General features: G+C 36.5%; 1 pseudogene; it reads right to left on the minus strand.

The window, feature by feature from the left end:
• Nucleotides 1–6,650: 6,650 nt before the first annotated feature.
• On the minus strand, nt 6,651–7,085 carry LOC116635748 (annotated as a pseudogene).
• Nucleotides 7,086–11,483: the final 4,398 nt, after the last annotated feature.

Consider the following 11,483-nt stretch of genomic DNA (forward strand, 5'->3'; position numbering starts at 1 on the left):
TAAAAGTAATGGTATGTAAAGAGGAACTTAAATAGGCTTTAAGTTATCACACCTCAAAGGTGCGGGTGGTCTGTTTATATGGGCTGTTTGTTACTTTAGTTGGAAAAGAAGAAAAGGGGTCTGAAAAATATTAACCTGAGTTTCCTTTATTTTTCTCTGATTATGACAGCCTTATTTCAAGTGTATGAACATGAACCTAGTAACATAGATCGCTATCATTCACCTCTAATGAAAAGAATTTAAGAAAGAGAGATATGAATGCCTCAAGTGAAAATGTTCAAGTAGCTATCAACTATTCATTCCTATCTAGGTAAGTAAATGTATTTTTCTTTGTAAAACTGAGGATATCTATATAGTCTCTTTTTTATATTCACCTAAATTTGCTATAGCTCAATTTTCAATTTGTTAAAATACAGTTAAAGCAATTTTATAAAGGGGATTCAAATTTGTATATGATTTATGGCATTTTGTCACATAATGAATTTTTCAGGAGAACTGAAAACAATCAAAGATTTAATAATGTGCCCTGCTTCTCCGCCAGTGTCAATAGGACATGCATGTTGGGTAATTTTTTCCGAGTATGGGGAGGAATTTGCACTTTTCCACTCACACTGTCCTTTTCAGCTAATGGTACACATTAGCAGGGAGGTGGGCTGAGGTTAACGGTGCAAGGATGACTAAATAAACTGGCCCACACAGGAATTGAATCCATAAATGTGACTTCATTCATATGGTGCTTTAATCAACTGAATTAAGCAACCACAGCTAATTAAAGACCCAAACCTCTCTACCACTCACACACCTCCAACCTACAAATCAATCCATTCATTGTCTTTCTGCACCATTGAAACAATTTTCATTTAGGGATGGGCTTAATTAACAGTCAATACCATAAAACAGCCATTAAAAAATTGCATCATATGGTTTTTCCTTATTGTTCTATTCTGCAGAACAAGAGTATGCTAAGAAAATTACTGCCCTCCCAAATTGACAATTTCATGAATGACAGCAACATCAGAATTAACACAACTCACAACACGATCTGATTGGCTTAAAGAAGCAGCACAGTGTAATAGTTAGAAAGGCAACGTAAGTTTCAGATCCTTGAAGATTCAACTGCTGGGTCTGCCTCTTCCTGCTGTGTGACCCTTAGGCAACTAGGTTTCTCTCTGCCAAAATTTCCTATCTAACAAAAGAGGGTGTAATGACATTACTATGAGAATTAAATGGCCTGATGGATGTTAAGTGCCTGGCATATAGTAACCATTCAGTGCATTTTATTATTAGAGACACGTTACTCTGGTAGCTATTTTAAGGACAGATTAAATAAATCCAAAATGGAGGAAGGAGAACAAGCAAGGGAGGTGTTGCAATAATTCTGGTCACAAAAACAGATTTGTAAGACATTGAGGAGACAGAATCGATAGTTTTCTGGCATGTGGTGGGAAGCTGTGAACTGGTAAGGTAGTGAAATGCAGGGAAAGGGTGACTAAGAAAGGAAAGTCTAAAGTGGCTTTCACCAAGAGGATATTCCACAGAGTTCTGGAAGAGGGAGAGGTGATAAAGCCAGCAAAATTACATGAAGGTTACATGAAATATTGTCTTTATGCTAAAATCCAGTTTCCACAGCCTCTGGACTCTGAATCCCTGGGAACTAGAGATATGTAAATCTATATGAACTTCAAACTACTGCTGTAAATAAAATAAATACTATTCCCCCCATATATTTTACCACTATTTTTCTCATTCATGTCAAGGCTGTAGTGATTAATAAATTACAGTTTCTTACACAGACATTTCTAAAATGTAACTTGCAACTTTTTGGTTGTTTTTTTTTTTTTCATTTTTTAATTGTCAAATATCATGTCATGTTTTGGTAAATGGGCCAGAATATCATTATCACTTTTTATTTTAAGAATGGTCCTTGTTCTTAAAAATAATGGCAATTATGCATATCTAGTTCTTGGTAACCACTTTCTAATTTCAGAAATCATTCTGATTCCTTGAGATTCAATAAATACAACCATAATAGAGAGGAATTGCGGGGGAAGTCATGGAATATTCTACTGTATCCAAACAATGTCATATTTGTTTGGTAATTGCTTTTCTTTGCATCAATTATTTCAGTCACTGTGACTATTCCCATAAATATTTGTACACAGCTGGACATAATTCTACAGTGCTTATTTCCCTGTTAAAACCTCTATTCAACCCAAAGGACTTCCAACAAGTACTTGAGTGGAGATTCCTCAGGTAACTGCAAGAGAATCTGCATTCCCCTGTGAAAAGACTTAGCTTAATGCGTTATAAGAAAAATAACATTAATCTAAAAACAGAGGGAAATGTTAAATAGAGAGATGAGTTGCAAACCCTGCCTGCCTGCCATTTTGACACACCCAAGACATTAGTCATTGGATCTGCATTTTCAGTTATGTTGTACATAGCAAAGAAAAGTGAATGTTATCCAAGTCAGTAAGGATATGGGGAAATAATTGCTACCAGCTCATCTTTCACCACCAACCCATTTCACAGCCTATTTATTAGCTCTTCAGAACAGAAATTGAGTAAGAACAAATATTCAACAATTATTTGAGTAGGATGACAGTTTTACTTATTTTATTTTACTTTGTTCCTGGAAACCAGGACAAGAGTATTTCTAACCTAGTTAAGTCAATTAGAATGTGCATTCCCCTTTCCTACCTACCCCATTGCTGTTGCCACCACCATGACCACCACCACCACCACCCTACACACACACAACACACACATTTCTTTGTCTGAAAGTATTTTTGTGGAGTTTAATATTCGAAAGAACTTTTTATCACATGGTATACATTGTCATCTCTACAGCTGTGCTTTGGAAAACCAAGGACAACAGTGATGGAATGGACTTTTGCTCTTGGTGAAAATAGCAGAGGTGACTTTGAGACCAGATCCAACTATTCCAAGCAGAGGTCTAGGAGGCTCCAAAGTTAGCAAAAAATTTAGAGACTGAGAGTCAGAAAGCCAGGCCTAAATCCAGCTCAGATACAGCGGGATCTAACCTGAAGCCAGTCACTTTGGTAATCTGGGCCTCTGATTACTGGCACAAGATGAGGGTCTAACACTGGATGATGTCTGTAGTCTCTTGCAGCTGTTGAATTCATTGCTTCTCTGAGCTGCCTGTCCATTCATTCAAGGTCCGGCACATTTGTATTTTCCCAGGCAAAAGACAGGCAAACTCAGCACCACTCTGGTCTTAAGAAACTGCCTAGGCCTCACCTAAGGAACACAAGTTTAGATCCTTTCTGCAATTGTCTTATCCTGTGATGAAAACCTAATTCAAACATTTATTTTTCCAAAGTAGAATGTGTGGAAAACTACATGTGAAAATGTGAGTCGAACGAGGCTAGGTATACATACGATATCAAAACTCCTAGCTGACTTAGTCAAACCAGGAAAATACCTGAAATATTTATTGAAAGGAAAATTGAAATAAATGACCCATGCAGTCAAAAAAGTTAGTTGGAAAGGTTAAAACAGAGCAATAATTACCAAAGTGTATTCCATAAGATGTTAAATGTGTCCCTTTTTTTAAAAAAGAGAGAAAGAAAAGTGGTTATTATGGTCAAATTAGTTTGGGACTAAATGGGTTAAATGAGTTAAGTAGATTTTTTTTTTTTTCCTACAGGACCTCTGAATATGGTATGAAGCTTTTCCCAAACTCACTGATCATGGAACCCTCCCTTCTCAGAATATCTCATAAGATCATGTGAAAAACAGACCCTATAAGATACACTAAGATAAATAAGGGAAAAATTATATTGACAAAACATGTCAATCTGCTTTCTGATATTCACTAATGAATTAACATACTATCTTTAAGAGACACATCCAAAGTTGATGTCTACTTGAGATTTTACTAAACTAGGAATAAAATCATCTGTTTTGAACTGACATTTGTCAAATGTCTAGAAGATTCTCAAAATCCTGCTATTATATTCCAATACAAATATGCTATGTGCACCTTTAGAAAGTAGACTTTGATATTTATGGACTGAGGAGCCAAATAGAAATAGGAGAAAAATGATTTTTAAAGTGATCTATGTTTGTCTTCCATGGAATTTTTTCCATCTTTTTAAAAAGAAGTTCCTTGGCCAATTCTGGCATCTCTCGGGAAATTACAAGCCAGGGTAAACCAGGGGCCTGCTATAACACTTCATTCTTATGCATCATTTAAAAGGCATGTACACCTCGTGTGATTCCAATAACACTAGGCATACTGAGAACGGGGGTTATGTTAGGACCCCATAAATAATGCTTCATCTCGTCACTTAGGTTTGAGAAACAAAGAAACCTTGTGGAAGAGAGAAGTCACATTTTAGAATAAGGTGTCCTACTTTGTGAATAAGTTGAAGACTTCAAGCCTACAACCACAAAGATGAATAAGAGTCGATAAAACTACACCCTTGCTTTAAAAAGAAGTGGAGATTGATTTTTCTTTTTTTTTGCAGAAAGGATGATTGAGAGTATGAGTATGAGAGTATGATCCACAAGAGCATAAAGTACTGCTATAAAAAAATGAAAGTCCTCTCTCAGTATTAAACCAAAGGAAAAGGCTGAAAGTTAGTCTGATGAAGAGATTTTATTTAGGCATTCTGGGATAGTAAGTGTGTCAGTTACACATCAGGCTCTGAGGGGTGCCTCCTAGGGAGTATTACATAGGAGATCAAAACCCCTCTTGGGTAAAATGTACAGAAAAAAGGAATGAGGCACACATGTTTTGTCCAAGGATGATGTGCCAGAATCGAAGGGAAGATGTAACTATGAGGACAGCACAATGTCAGTCACTCATTCGCCTGGCCTCAGGACTTACAGACCCACGGCTAAGTACCAGAACATGGAAGCACCCACTAAAGAACACGTAAAAACAAGAATACGTGGGACAGATATGGAATACACAAGACAGCTGCAGAATTAGGGCTAGTCTTACCCCCAACAGTAGGAGATATTGATGGCTGATCCCAAGACAGATTCATCAGCTCACTCAGCAATAGGCATTGCCAGCCTGGGCACCAAACACTGTTACTTCTAGAATCATCTCCATAGGGTGGCTCTGGCAACAAAGCTGTTATTTTTCAGACCAGAAGGCAGTAGACAGACTGTATAGAGTCAGGGTAAAAGAGAAAGAAAACAGAACATAGGATGCCACTTGGTAGTTAGAGTAAATCTGCTGATTATAGATGACATACAGAATGCTATAACTATTTAGCAGACATGTAAGGGTGGTCTAGAGTTCTCACACAGTAAAATAGGAGCTGGGTCAGAGAAATACCAACTTGCAACAATCGTAACATTCTATTTTTATCCCCATGCTGGTGAGGCCTGAGAATTAAGAATTACATAAGAAAGAATTGCATAATATTGAAACTGCTTGTATTGGAAGAGTCCTGGCTGGCTGTGGCCATCTTTGTAAACAATGGAAAATCTCATTTAATTAAATTGGCTTAAGTTTGGTCCATTGTGAAAGGCTGTGAATTTGATAACCTACTAAGGTCATCTCCCTAATCACCACAAATGTCCTAATGAATATTGCATTTTTTTCACCTTACTCCCAAAGATCAGAGCACTTTGGCTTAGTCCTAGTTAAGTTTTGTCATTTCCAAGCTATATATTCTAGAGCGCAATAAAAATGCATCTTGATCATAGCGATAATGATCATCCACTTGAGTATTTTTATAACAACAAATAATTTTTATAAAGGTAGCTCATATTTTTATGGAATGCTAGGTATTTCACAGTTCCTCCATGTGATCATGTTATCCTATAAGAAGAGGTAAGACATTTGGCAGATAAGGAAACAAATTTGTTGAATTAGCCAAGGACAAGCAATTACTGAATGATAAAATTGGGTTGAAAACTGACATCTCTGGATTGCTAGTCCAAGCCAACTCACTGAACCATACCAGACCACCTCCTTTCTGGCACCTTTTCCCAATCTTTGAGTCAATTCAACAAGCTCAAATGTCATCCATACCCCCTTTACCAAAAAATCTAAAAACAATGAGCTTCATTAAGCTGTATTACCATGAAGCATTAGACAGTGAAATCTGGGGGATTAAATTCTTTTAAAGTAAAAGACGCTGTTTTCCTTTAAGTTTTCAAACTTTGCTTTATTAGTGTCTTTAATGAAATGAATGCCAACACTGGTTAGTTTGTTTCTCTCTTAGATGTTCTTACAAAACACTCAGTGGTGTGTTCTTCTCAAGCTGTAATGCTGTTCTTTCCATGAGTTGCACAACCCAACTACCCAGCCAGAAGACAGACAAGGTGTCCCCCATAGAGGTCCAGTTACCCTGCCAGTTTAGGCCTCCAGCACAAGGAATGACCACATTGTAATAAAAACTAATTCCCTACAGGATAGAAATAGACAACAAGGGAAAAAAAGACTTCCACAAGATAGTTAGATTGTTTGTTCCTCCCTTGAGGAGGCAAATATTAAGGTTATTTCTGTTGTTGATCAGTTATACAGACACACACATGTATACACACATACACATATCCAATCTACTCCTCATAAAAATAATCTCATTAACCTCAGTCAGGAGAATCTCTGTATGAATTTTTTTTCCCCAAGGTTTATGGAAGATATTACAGCACAGCAGAATGATTCAAACAACTCCATGTGGTGTTTTGAAATTCATCCCAATTGTAGTCTGAGTGACCTGCAGGTTGAACAGACTGCCAAAGTCTAAGAGTTTCAACAGGCCCTTAGTGTCAGGATCCACTTCAGTGATCTCGTGATCCAGGGCTGAGACCTCAGGAACATAATTATCTCTTCTCTCTCTGTCCTCCTGCAGTTTGATGCAGATACTTCCCACCAGACCTCTCTGATCCCACCCCATCAGATCTGTGACGTAGCCTGCTGTCTTGCTGCAGAGCTTCTTGCTGGGAATAATGGCAATCTCCCCACACACAGGGTTGTTGGTATGGAAGTCTTTGCTCAGGTGAGTGTAGTACTTCTCAGTGATGACCTACGCCACCTTCCTCACGGTTTTGGTACAAACATAGCCAAGGTTGGTGCGTCCCTGGTAAAAGAGCTCCATATGACTTGTTTTTAGAGATCAGCTCAAATAACTCAGGTGGATATAACTCTACCTAAAGTCAAGAATTACAAGAATGATAAAGATGTCCACCATGCCATGATATCTGGAAATTCCCAATGTTTGTGTTACATTTTGTTGGTGTAAGAGTTTATACATCCCCAACACAAAAGAAACTACATGAATGATATTATTTATAATTATATTCTCTTAAAAATGAAATGCCCTATAATGCTTCTTTTTCCTTTTGATATTCTTCAGCAGATGAATAAAGTGATTCATATTAAATTCATATTAGCTTTGCATTATCACAGATTTTTCTTTTTGCTTCTTCATCTTTGTGACTGTACTTTAATATAACCTCATTAAAGGGGCACCTGGGTGGCTCAGTTGGTTCAGCGTCAGACTCTTGATTTCAGCTCAGGTTATGATCTCAGGGTTGTGGGATCCAGCTATACTTCACACTTCAGACTCCCTGCTCAGCAGGGAGCCTGCTTCTCTACTTCTCCCTCTCCCCTTCCCCTTCCCCTCAGCTCATGCGTGCTCTCTAAAATAAAATAAATCTTTAAAAAAAATTTAAAAAATATATATATATATATCTTCATTAAATTCAAGGGACAGTTTGGGTATAAGATCTTATACATCCAAAGAACTCATCCAAAGAATGCAAGTAATTGAACTCATCCAAAGAATGCAAGTAATGACATTCTTAAAGCTTTTGCAGTGGACACTGTAAACCACACACAGGTCTTTGGCCATCTTCATGATTATACTTAACAGAATTATCTAAACCAAAATATCCAGGATAATGAGAAACTCTTTTGATCTATAATGTTTTAAAAGATATTTTATATGGGAATATAGAAATATATATAGTATATATACACGATTCACACACACACACACACACACACACACATATAAAAGAATATAAATGATTCTTTTCAAAAGAACTTTCTCTTTGTTATTTCCTGGTCATATAAAAAATACAACTTTACTATGAATGTAGTATAACCTCCATTAGAATATGTGTGAAAATCTCTCAAAATATTTTAAATAATACAGAACACAGCAGAGATTCATTAATACCATTTATCCTAATAACTAGAAAGCTATTTTTTTATTCATTCAAAATCTCTTTGCCCTAATTCCTGAGCTACCTAGATAGAGTTTTGAAGGCCTAAAATTTTAGTCCTGGTTTTTCACCCAGTAGCTTTTGAGGTTTTCATGGGACTCAAGATTGAAGAAAGAAATTGTGCAAGTAGAATCTCTTAGAACTGACTTCACAGGCATGTGGTGATTATACAGCAGAATTTCTGCCTAGGGATTAGGGGGAATATATATTAAAAATATAGCCTAGTTCTAGACAGCAACCATAGTAGAAAGTCCCCAAGCAGAAACAGGAACACTTAAATATCTCTTTTGCTCCCTCTGCTGGTTGGTTTCATAAAATAAAGAATGGGTGCTTTGATCTCTTTCCAGAAATGCTGATGTATTTTCATTTTACCAGACTTTCAAAATTTGGGCATCAAGAATTGTCTAATTTGGTTTGCTATGACTGAGTTTGCTGAGTTTTTGCTTGTTCAATTATAAATGAGTGTGAAATATTAGGTGGAAAGAGATACCATGAAAATGGCAGTTCTATTAGATTAACAGACCAGAGGTTATTGAGCATGACACAAAAGGGAATATATGACATCCTCGTCTAAAAATAAAATGACCTCAAAGAGGGTAAAAACACATACGTAAAATTACTTAAGAATAAGGCAGACTACAATTAAAAACTAAATCTACATGTTGTAGACTTCAGAGAGTGGGAAAATTTCATAAACAAGGGACAGGAGTTGCATGAAGACTTAACAATGAGTGATATAGAACACAAGCTAGAAAGTGATAGGAGTGGTTGTTGAGAGAGCAAGAGAAACTAGCATCAATAATGCAATCTTTGACTTCTCCACCCAAGCACAACCTTCTTCCTATACATACTATTGTAAACAATAGCAATAACAACAACAGCATTCTCATACCTTGCATAAAGAAAATATCTATATTCCAAATTAAAACATGGGCATCCTCTACTCAAAAGTGAATACCCACAGTCATTCAGTCACCATAGCTGTTTCTGAGAAATAGTCAGTCCTTCTCTATCTAGTTCTGTCACAAGCCAGTTTTGATATGCGGCTACCTATGGATCAAACAATAAAGTTAGTCATCAGTAATACATTTTCTATAAAAATACCAGAGAAAGACTAGGAAGAAGATATACTTGAGACTATTACAGGGTCCTTCCTCACCAAGACAAATCTTTCCTTTCATTTAAGGAGCTCTGAGTCTATGATCTGATTCAGGTTAGGCAAGTGTGGGAGGGACCATAAATTTCCAATGTGGTGGGCCACCCATGACACTGCCAAACCTAGAGAGTTTTTAAGTAGGACCTTAGTGCGATAGCAACAATTTCAGTTCTGGAATCCCCAGGATCAATTAAGCACTTCCAAAGGTTTCTGTATGTTAAACTTTATTATCATCACTCTCACCCTGCTAATTACCTTGGGAACCACACCACCTTGCTTTCAAGTGAGTGCTGCTATTTGGCTTCAGTCAATATGGGATGCCAATGTATGTGGTGGTATCATCCCACCCTAGAAATGACAGTCACTGCAGTCTTTTTCAAGGACGCTGCACTCCCCTCACTAGTGAATTTCTTAATGTCTAATGAAGACTGTGTTTCCTTTATCCTCTTGAGGAACAAAGCTAGGAGATATGAAACCTCCCTAAATTCTTTGGATTTCTCATTCTAAGAGATACCATTTCTGGCATTTTAACTTCATTTGGCACAGTCCATTGATGAGTCCAGGTTTGAGGCAATCAGGCAAATAATCAGAACCATTTCTAGGTGCTTAAGCTAGGATGTTGAATCTATTTACTTCTACATTTACTAACGCATTCAACAAATAGTTATCCAGTTTTCACTAGGTATCTGACAATATTTTAGGTACTAGAAATACAGCACGAGTAGAGCAAACAGAACTCCCTGGCTTCCTGGAGTCTACATTTGATGGAGTCTCCAATAAACAAATAGGTTAAGATAATATAGTACATTGGAAGATGACTAGCTTACCATGGTAGAAAGAAACAGAGCAGGTTAAAGGAAATTAGGGGCACTGTACTATGTAATTTTAAGTAGGAGGGATCAAATTAAACAACTCTGAGAAAATGGCATTGAGCAAAGTGAAGAAGTGAAGTAAATATCCAAGGGAAGAGTATGCCAGGGAGATGGCACAGCAAATGCAAACTTCAGGCTTGTGTAAGATCAGCGAGCAGGCCAGTGGTGCTAGAACAGAGCGAGCAAGTGGAAGAATGATTGTTAGCTCTATATTTTAGATAAACTCATAGTTCGGGAAATAAAAGAGAATATGAGTCCCATTTTCCTTTCTCTCAAAACTCAGTTTCAGATTTGTTAGTAAGATGTGCTAAAACTTATCATATTGTAGTAGTAAATACTTCATGGCAACCAGCTTATCGCTAGCTTTGTAAAATACATGGGTTAAATTAATGAGAATAATTCAAAGCTGTTATTTCCACCTTAGTCAACTCATAACAAACTTATCAATTGTCTATTATGATTCTCCCTAATCACCACAAGCTCTGAGGGAATTATCACCATGAGATGAGTACGTATTACCGAGTAGGAATATAATGCTAAGACTTAAGGGCCATGATCAAGGGTAATTAAGGTTTCTTTTCAAATAAAGCAATATTTTCAAAGAGCTTGTTAAAAAGCCTGGCAACATCTTCTAACTTGTCAATAAACATATATTTTTTATAGTTTGGCTTTTCTATTTTTAACTGACATGCTTTAAGAGAAACATCCAAGTCATAGTTTTTGAATGGGGAAATTAATTATTGATTGGCCTCTAGGCAAATAACTTAATTAAAGCTATATGCTGAGTGCCTGGTTAGTTTAAGAAATTGAATATAGAAAGTCATTTCTTGTTAAAAAATTTGTGGTTCACCTCAGTTATTAAAATAGATTATATTTTGTGGAAACAATAAGTTATAATATGGAATAAGCATTCATTAATAGTCAATAATATCAATAGCTCCATTTTTATGTAGCAAAGCCTCATCGAATAAGCCAGAGCTGCAACCTTATGTTAATGGATGATGTGACAGAGAAATGACTTTTTCAATAAAGGTTTTCCAAAGGTAATCTGCTGATCTAGAACTAATCATTTATATAGAGAGATCAAGTAAATCAAGATGGAAATGACAGAACTTCTTAAATCCCATTTCAGTGGAAAGGTTAATTTTCACTTTATTAGTTGAACCTATTGTATGTTTGCTATGTACCTGTCCCTGGCATTGTATTAAATTATTTACAAACATAATCTGGTATCATCA

This window comes from Phoca vitulina, unplaced genomic scaffold (assembly GCF_004348235.1).
Source record: "Phoca vitulina isolate PV1807 unplaced genomic scaffold, GSC_HSeal_1.0 scaffold11, whole genome shotgun sequence".
In the NCBI taxonomy this organism is placed as follows: Eukaryota; Metazoa; Chordata; class Mammalia; order Carnivora; family Phocidae; genus Phoca; species Phoca vitulina.